This window comes from Lygodium microphyllum, chromosome 10 (assembly GCF_053477565.2).
Source record: "Lygodium microphyllum isolate KBCC chromosome 10, Lygodium_microphyllum_v1.1.10, whole genome shotgun sequence".
Classification (NCBI taxonomy): domain Eukaryota; kingdom Viridiplantae; phylum Streptophyta; class Polypodiopsida; order Schizaeales; family Lygodiaceae; genus Lygodium; species Lygodium microphyllum.
Genome location: NC_141144.1, coordinates 39,057,677 through 39,067,859, shown reverse-complemented (window position 1 = coordinate 39,067,859; position 10,183 = coordinate 39,057,677). Strand labels below are relative to the sequence as shown.

The window sequence follows — 10,183 nt, the reverse complement described above, 5'->3', positions numbered from 1 at the left end:
AGCAATTCATGGGGGAGATGACCAATTATCTTGGTCGCCCTCCCACTACAGAGGAGGTTTTCAGTGTGATGTCTGGGACACCTATCACATCTTTGCCTACATAGGGATCAGCTGAGGTACATGGATCGGCCAAAGCACGTGCATTTGTAGAAGCATGTGTATCAAGTGAGGTAGAGGGTAGTGCACATCGAGGGAGCAGGGAGAGTCGTGCGGGAGGACGAGGAGGTCGAGGGCTTTGTGGGGGTTGCCTAGGTGGTGGCTCTCGATCACCCTCACCGGAAAATGAGAGAGGTGAGCCTCCAGAAATGTACTACTCTATCACTGATGTTGGTGGTATCTTGCATGACTTTGAGGGGAGGAAAGTGATAGCCTACTTGAGGAGTGTCGTGCATGCCACATACAAAGATTGCATGATTCCTTTCAAGCACCAAAAAAATGGTTTTTGGCAAGAGGTGCTACGGGCAGTACATAAAATGTACCCTAATCCTGAGAATTCACGATTCTCAAATGATTGGGGACGGTCAAAGGTGAGAGACGCGCTTCATAACAAGAGGTCTCACCTTATGACGCGCGCCAAGGAGTCATTGCGGAGACAAGAGCAGGGGCGCCCTGGATATGGCCAACCACACAATTGCCACCGCAAGGAGTGGAAAGAGGCCAAGAAGAGAGCAGTGGAGAAAATGACAAGTCGCCAGCATGCAGAGGTGCGACGTATCGAGATGGCAACCATGGGATCATCGCATTATGGATCGGGTGGCAGGGAGTCATGGGAGGCTGAGTTTGTAAGTATCATTAACTTCATTATTAAGAGGTATATAAACATAGAAACAAGTTGAGAAGAAGTTCATTATTAAAGAGATACCAAGCACTTGATGCCTAGGCCGCACAAAGCATGAACCACAAAAATGAATCGTGCTTCACACTTAAGCCATGCTCTATGCTATAAGAGTGCTTTTAGACATAAGAACTCCACATGTACGCATCACATTTTATTATTAAAAACCTCACACTTAAAGACACTTTATATATTAGATTTTAACTTTGTAGAGAACTCCTACTCGTGTGGGTTTCTATTTTTCAGGGTAAAGCATAAAGGATATTTGGTGCTATCTACAACATTTGATAAAGCATAAAGCGATGAGAGAGAAAGTACCTATTGAGAATAACCAAACTCTGGAAAATACAATTTTAGTAACATTAGGAAAAATTTAAAGTCCAAAAGAGCCTTTTGATTAGTATTTACTAATGATGATATTAGTGATTAGGCCAATAGGACATTGCCATATATGGTCCAATGTAACATTTGACTTTCTATTTATTCATTCAAACCTGATCTATCTCTAGCAAAAGGTTAAAAAGATTCTCTATGTTAATTTTCACAAGGTAATTCCAACAAAAAGGATTTCCCTTTATCGTGACATTTCAAGGCTAGTTTTTCTTGCTTTTAGCACCATGATGTGACTTTTGAAAAGTGGGGTCTTGAAAGTTACATCAAATTAAAAATGTGAAATTCTTGCCCTAATTAAAGAGATTCAAAAAGTTTTAATAGTTTGCACCCTTTTAGTATACATTCCTCTTTTACCTCTCATTGTTTTAGCACCTCCGCTTCTTCAAAGTCCTTTTTGCACCTCATTTCCACTCTATTCCAACCTCGTTTCTCGCCAAGATCTCACAATTTTTCCATGGCTTCTTCTAGGTGACCATCTTACTCTATGCAAGCTTCTACATGATACAATTGAAGAGAGGATGACATCGTGTATTTAGCAACTTTGAAGCTCGACGATTGGATAATAATGCTTCTCTCTTGGAAAGATCATCACAAATTCAACAAATGCAACGAGAACTTGTATACTTTCATTAGAAAGGACAAATTCAAGGCTTCAAGTTGCAATTAAAAAAAGTGATATGTAAAGATTCAACATGTGTATGCTAAAGTACCTTATATGTAGCAACAATTTTCACCTCATTATAAGACAACCAAAGTTACATATCTAGTAGGCTTAACATTTAGTATGTATCTTAAATTTAGTTGTTCTTCTTGTACTAAGCTAGTAGACCAACTTCCAAGGACTTCTTGTAGATGTGTTCTCATTAGAAAGTATGGAATGGCATGCAATAAAAGTCACTCACAAGTATGCTTAACATCATGCATGCTAAATCTTGCAACCTTATTTATCTTGACCCTCATTCATCCTTTCTCATTAAAAATATTTTATAGTTTTACTTTCCAACTTACATTGTTCCCTCAAATGCATAAACATTTCGAATCTTGGAAGAGTTTTCTTCACATGATCTCAATTTGTTAACAAGTTGGGATACTTGCAATACTAGAATCATCAAGGACTTTAGGTTGAAGTTCATCTAAGACTACATCTAGCTTTCTCATACAAGAGATGGAAGAAGATTAAGGGTACATGGATGCCTGAGATTCTATCTTCATTCGGGAGTTCTCTTTTGGGGCGTTTTGACAAGTCTCTTCCGGGGGCTTCTATGGAGCTTTTTTAAAGGCATTTTTTGTTATCCTTCTTGGGCTTTTCATTGGGCTAGCCTCAATGGATTTTTTGGTCTCGAATGGTTGTCTTCTCCTTGCCTTTTTAAAGGCCTTATAAATTTGGTAATAGCTCAATTTTTGGAAAGTAGGATTTTTTATAGTAGCAAGATTCTTTGAAGAAATTATGCTTCTTTGTTGGAACAAGCTTCTTGGGAGCATCTAACTTCTTGGTTGCAATTGACTTCTTTGTTGTAGTGGATTCTTAGTTGTAGCTACCTTTTGTACTATAGCTTCTCTCTCAAACTCTAGAGACTGGTGATAAATCAATATGCTTGTCAAGGAGAACTTTGATTGTTTGTGCTATGACCCACAAGACATATTCCTCTTTGTAGTGATCTTCAATACATTGCAAGAATGAGGACATGAATGCCATAAGGTACAAGTTCAAGTGGAAACCGCATCAATAGCATCTTACCAATCAGTCTTCAATCCCGTAGGTTGCGTACGGTCTTCAAGAAGCTCTCCCAACTCATCCTAAAGTGCAGGATCAAACCCCTGTAAGAATAACTCCACTTTCTCTAAATTTAGGGTTCTTTGCTCTAGTGCATCCAACTAGTTGTATCGTTCTTCAAACTCCCACAACAACCCAGAAGCAACAAGACCTTTGTTGGGCTGATAGACCCACTCTTTAAATGTCTTCCACATAGCAATACCATAATCCTCCAGAAAATATTTGTCTTTGAGTGCTTTCTTGCAATTTGAGTCTTGCACAAACAAATCGATCACTCTAACCTGCAAAGCAGCCGTGACAAGCCATAGGAAATAGTTATTCCGATTGGACGGAACTCCGAAGAAGCACATATGGCTTTCAAAGGCTTTAAAGTAGGCTGAAACATTTCAACCATCAAATAATTTGTGCTCACTAACCACAGCCTAGATCGCTTTGGTTGCACCTTGCGTATGCTCGCATTCTTTATGCAGCATTCGTTGTTCATCCAAGTGTTGCTGATGCAACTATTGCTCCTGCTGCATAGATAACTACATCTATTGATTTTGCATCATAATAGCTAAAGAAAGAGTTTGCAATAAATTCTTCATCTCATCGGTCAAAAAGGAACAAGAAGTTGATGAAGTGGATGGATTATTTGAAGAGTCTCCCATCTCGATGGTCAAAAGCGATACTTCCATGTCGAGTTCACCAAATGTCGCAAAGGATTCACGCGGGGGTTCGTGAAAAGTCGCTCCCTGCAAGGACACTAGGCGATATGGAATTTCAAGCACAAAACCAAGTAAAATTGCAAAATCCGAAACTCTATCAAGAGAGCTACATGGAATACATACCAAACTAGGTATTCATACATCAAACATGAAGAGAAATATGATCCATTGTTTGGATGTCAATGTCGATAAGAGTTCTTATACATGGCAAGATAACTCCATCTCTTTCACAGTTTTTAAATAGCTTCTATCATCCTTGTATTACACTTGAGTTAGAGATGTGCCAACTCATATGTTTGACTTCGTTTGCAATTATGATAGAGTAAAAATATTATTTGATGTAGAGACTCTTCCATATAGGTAAGCCTTGAGGTTTAGAGACAAATAATCATCCCCAGGAATAGCCTTGGCCTCACCAAATCAGTCGATGAATGAGATTAAATGTAGCTTCCATGACCTTGTGACGGAGAATATTAAGTCAAAGGCGACTCTATATGATGCCAAAAGATTGCGCAGGAAAGGCCTTATAAATACATGGAGATTTTGTAAGTGCTCCCAATTAATGTTGGCATGGCGGCAGAGAAGGTTTTTCATTTCAATCGCAGCTTACACAAGATAGTATTGTAGAGGAGAGGTTGAATTAATGCATGAGTCTATTCAGGAATCCTCAGTCATATCGGAATAAACTTCATAGCTTCTTGATAGCATGTGGTAGGTGAAAGGAGCTCCACCTTCAAATCAAGTGGAAGTTGAGACTCATCAAGAAAAAAATCATGCTAGAGATGCCTTCGGAGAAGGTGATGACGAAGTTCCCAATAAGAAAATGAGATGATGACGAAGAAGAAGGCAAGTTTGTTGAAGAAGCTAGGTGATGCTTACTCCTCCTTCTTTTGCCACGTCTTCAAAATTCAGTCGTTGCTTCATTCTTCTTCCTCAGCTTTGCTTTTATCAATGTTACTACAGCTCTACTTCGTTACTCTCATTCTATCATTGTCTCCTTCCACCCTCGACATGAGGGCCTCCTCTTCATCACCCTCCATCCATTGTCACAGTTCCTTCCCCTTCGTTGTCGTTACTTCATCTTCCTTCGTCTTCAATTTCCGCTCGTTGCAGCCTTGTGGTGCTCCCTCCAACATTCTCGCTTCCCTTTGTTTGCAGAGATCTCTGGTGGCTTTTATAACCGTTTTCCTCCTCATAAAGCTTTGAATCAAAAGCATATCATTATGCTTTCTTTGCTTGCGGTGCCTCAAAGAAAATCCTTTCCAATTGTCGTCAGTGATTATGTATTCATAGAAAGAAGTGGGCTGCTAGGTCTTGTTTTTTTAGCATCGAAGTTTATTAAAAGCTTTCAGCTTTTTCGTCACCCAATCTCACATTTGAGAAGTAGATCTTATGTGGCACGTCACTCATCAATGAGTGTGTTGCAATTTTAGCATAGGATTCATCTTCAATAGCCTGTTCAGCCACAACTTTGTTAGGATCAACAGCTTTCTCTTCTAGAATAGCGTCCAATGTAGAGCACCTTGTATTCTTCCTTTGCACTTTCAAATATACCATCTGAGTTAAAACTATTGGAAGACCAGAGCTCCTTCCAGCCACATATACTTCTATGGAAGGGCTCACCATAGAAAAGTCTGTTTTGCCTTTCAAAAAGAAACAATCTTGTGATCTTATGCCACAAATACAGTCCATATTCCACCCTTCTTCATTGCTCAAGGGTGACGTCCTCACCGATCTATGTGCCTGGACCAAGAAGTGATGGTCCTTCCCACAATCAGTACGAGAGAGCATACTAGAAAGAATAAACTCAACTCTGTCATACACTTCAAATGTAATATCTCCTGTGGTTCTTAGATTGTTAGTATTCACATATGTCACTTCTATCAAATCCGAATTGGCTCTATCCTTGTGAAGGGAAAAACAAGCTTTCTCAAGAGGAGAGATTCTACCACCATTCACCTCAAGTTGTGTTAATCTCCCTCTTTGGGAAAAGAATAAAGAGAGAGTTTGGAGCTTCACTTAGAAGGCATGGACTAACTCTAATGTAGAAAACTTTAACATCAAACCATGATGTATTAGGCCCAAAAGTGGGCTTGCCATGCCCAACAAAAAGGTTATAATATGTATATGGGTTAGGAGGCCTCTATATCTCTATTTCAAATGTGGCTTCTAGGTACAACAATGTTTGGGTCTCTGCAAGTTCATCCATGATTTTTCTTACGAGAGAGTAAAATTCAGTCAAGTTTATGTTAATCCAACGGAAACACCTTGTCTTTTGAGGGGGGCGTTTTGGGCACGACTTGAACAGCTTGCAATGTAGATGGACCAACAAGTTCTATTGTGACACAATACTCCTTTTTGAAAGGAAATAATCTAGGCCTAAGCTTCTCCAATGGGGGCACCACTCTCTTGGCAAAAAAATGGCAAAAGCTTTCAATCTGAGGAATCAGTCTCTAGCTTTTGAGGTCATGGATCAACCAAAAATGCAATCCGTCAAAAAATGTGTAGGTGCCATACATGGATTCAAGCTCTATGGAGGATACCAGACGAGGAGGTGCCACCATGTCCTTCATTCTTAACACAAAAATGCTAGAATGTCTCAAGAGACAGTTGTCTGTGTATACTTGAATGTTGTAAGCAGAATGTGTAATAGGTAAAGGGATAGTGGTCTCATCATAGCAAGTCTCCACCATCTTCACAAGAATGTAAGTGTCGAATGTTGCAATACTCCACTTAAATGGTCATTATTTGAACGGATACCTTTTAGCCTTTGTAGGCTGGAAAATGTTGAACCAGGTTTACTTTCAAAGAGACAATTTATCTACATTGGTGACATCCGAATTAGAAGTCACATGGGGAAAGTCCAAAGCGAAGGATCAACATTACAATATTTTCCTCAAGTCCTTGAGTCTTCAAAACCAAAACCTTCATGTGAAGTTATTTTTCCATGCATTGTGCCCTATCAAGAACATGCTTTGGAAAAGAACTTCGTGCCCAATCACTCACACAGTTTTAAAATTAGAATCCATGCTATGCAATCAATCGAGTGATGTTTACAAAAAAAAAAAAAATGCATTGAAGAAATTTTGCCTAGCCTAACTAAAAGTGCTCATACGTCATGCAAATGCAAAAACAAAAGATACACACAATGGAAAATAAAATTCTAATGACGTTGACTAATGTGTTTAAATTCTTAGCGAAAAACTCCGCCCTCAGATTTGTAGTAGTGGAACGTGTAGCATCACAACAACATGCTTTGTTTTCTTCTGAAAGAGTTTGAAAGGAAGAAGCCTTTGTTGCTACTTCTTTTCCCTTAGAACATGTTCTAGGAAAGGGAGAGCTACTAGATGACATATTGAGACATGGCTCACATGATATTTATTGGCATTGTGACTTTGAGTGGATGGTAACATTATATATAGCGGTGAAGATCAATAATCACTTTAATGAAATACCTTATGTAAATTATTATAAGAGGACATTCTTCACTTCAATATTTTAGTTATTAGAAATAGAAGTAGATGGGCTTTTGCCATGTGATATGCCTATCCAAGAATGCTTATCCAAGTATATGCCTATCTTCTTTTACATTATGATTATGGTTTCACCAATTACCAGACATCATGTTGTTATTTACTTCATGAGAATGGCATTGTGGAGGTTTCTTCAATTGAGAAGGCAAAGGAGATATGGAAATTTTTTTAAAGAGATGATTCCCAATATCCTTCTAACATAATGATGCATGAAAAAGGCAAAGGAGATATGGAAACTTCTTTAAAGAGATGATTCCAAATATCCTTCTAACATAATGATGCATGAAAAAGGTATTTTAATCACAAAAGAGAGAAGAGGCCATAGGCCTCTTTCATCAAAAGAACAAAAGTATGTTGTGCAATTTCTTGATCTCCAAGAGAATGCACTAGTAGGGCATCTAGTTACCACATATAGAATAATTCTTTATAATGGAAAACTATACAAGATCGGAGATTATGTTATGGTAAAACAAACACTTTTGGTAGAACATTAGAAACTATAGGTCATTGGAAAGCAAAACTCACTAGTTTTTTTCCATTCAATGGGATGGAGAGTATTACATCTTTTTTAGTGGGGAATATTACAAGCAATGCATAACTGCAAAACAAAATGAAGAATGCTTACTTATAGATCCAATCATGGGAATGTGTTTGCTAGAAAGTCAATGACTTCCATTTATGTGGGATTGCATAAGACCATTGAGTTCTTTATTGCATAAGTTTGTTCCTTTACCTTTACATAATAGACTTGTTGCATATGAGGTAAAAGATCTAACTCAAAGAACAAGATTATTACAAATAGCAGTAGTTGGTTGTATACCTCCTTGGTTAGAAAAACATAATATTGTGTTGGCAAGAAAACATGATGATGACATGGATGGGGAGTACATTCATGCAATGATAAGAGAGGTAAATCATGAAGAAAAAATGTGCAAATTGTCATGGTTAAAGTGCGATCATAATAGAGGTACATGGAGAATTGATATTGATGAAGATACATGGAGGGATTGGAACTTGAGTAGCATGGTAATGTCAAACCTTGAAGTTACAAAGAGAAGGAGAGTAACATTATCAATTGGAGATTCTATAGATGTTTTGATAATGTGGAGATCATGAGATGTAACTTGACTACTTTAGAGAGAGAGTGTGTGTGTGTGTTGCATTCTTGGAAATCCAAATGGGTGCTAGTAGCATTGATCATAATGGACATCATTATTTAATCGCCACTCTATTGTGTATATCATAATGCTTTATCTATGGATGTTTGTATATTAGGACAATATCTCATGGATATTGCTCATGTCGTGTCTCGTGTATAGGTAGTTGGACCTTTGTGTGTGTGTGTGTGTGTGCATGTGTCCATGTGTGATTATTGTTGTATCTTTTTATAAAGAAGGAGACAATTACTTGCTTGAAAAAGATTAACATACATATATAATCTCTTGTTTGAGGAATACTAGCATATCAAGTTTTAAATTTAATTTTAGCTTGTCTCTTGTTTTATTTTACTTTCTCTCATGGCTTGTATAGTTGTATATTGTATGGCTATATGGTGTTTTTCTTTAAAACTTAAAATCCCATTGAATTTAAAAAAATCATTTAGAGAGAGAAAAAGAGAGTGTGATCATTGTTCTATCCTTTTTATATGATTGAATAAGTCTTTACTGTTGAATATTAACATGAATTTTGATTTAATTTCAGCTTGTCTCATGGCCTCCCCAAGTCAACAAACTCTAGATTCAATGATGTAAACTATCATCACTCTACAAAAAACAATTGAGGAACTGAAATCAAAGAATTGTAGTTCTGAACAAACAGTGAGCATGATTAAACCAATTTTAATACAAAGTAAAAGAGTCCAATTACCACCTCAAAAGCAAATCAATAGTATACAAATAGGGGTTGGTTGTGTCTCTGATGAAGACTCCTACATATGACTAGATTTTCAAACCACCTAAAAGGATCAATCAAGAAGACCAAGATGAGTTTGGAAAACCACTTTTACTAAAATACTATCTAGATACACAAAATGTCAGTATTGTGCTAATGATAGAAAAGCATACAATTGGGTCAAGATCCATGTGATTGGCAAGGATTTGTAGTTCCATAATGATAAAGATGACAAACATAGATTCTTAGAGATCATAGATCAAAACTATGATCAAATTTTACCCCTTGAGTTTCTTGGTGCTACTTACCTTTGGAAAAAGGAGGATGAATGCTTGTACTATCTTTTTGTGCTCAAAGTCTCAGAAAGAAACTCAAGAGGAAAAGATCATCTTTGGTGGATATATCTTTGATAAGCATATTTATTTGTCAAAATTTTCTCATCATGGATTATTTACATATATGGCACAATTCTATTTTATTAATAGGAGAATCATAGCTTTGAGCAAATAGATATGCAATAAAAACTAGTAAGATCTATACATTTTCATCTCAAGTGTTACTTTTTCTATTGTATAATTTATTTTATCTTTATTTTTATTATAATAATTTATCCTTAAGTTTCTTAGATATATTAATCTTTCATTATATTTTCTCTTAAATTTTAGGATACAAGTGACTAGGTCTATTTTCCAAAGCTTATGGTGGAAGATCAATGTATTTTGTCCAACAATAGTACAACACATGTGTGTACACCATTCACTCATTTAAATATCTTGATAAGTAAAACTTTTTTTTTTTAAATATTGACTTTGATTTTCTCTCTTGTACTAGTTGAAATCACACAATGGTGGTCGCCTCTTGTTTCAATTTTAGCTTTTGACAAATATAAAAAAGATAATGAAATGGTTAGTACAACTTGGTATGTAGTCTTTTTCCATTTGATTGTCTCTAACACTTAACCTATGTTTCAGGACGATTTAAACTCAGATCATAGTTTTATGGAGCTACTATAAGGAATTTCATCTGTATAAGGAATATATACATATGTTCT

General features: G+C 36.8%; 1 pseudogene; it reads right to left on the bottom strand.

Moving 5' to 3' along the window:
- Window positions 1-5,047: 5,047 nt before the first annotated feature.
- On the bottom strand, window positions 5,048-6,402 carry LOC148029906 (uncharacterized protein At1g01500-like; annotated as a pseudogene).
- Window positions 6,403-10,183: the final 3,781 nt, after the last annotated feature.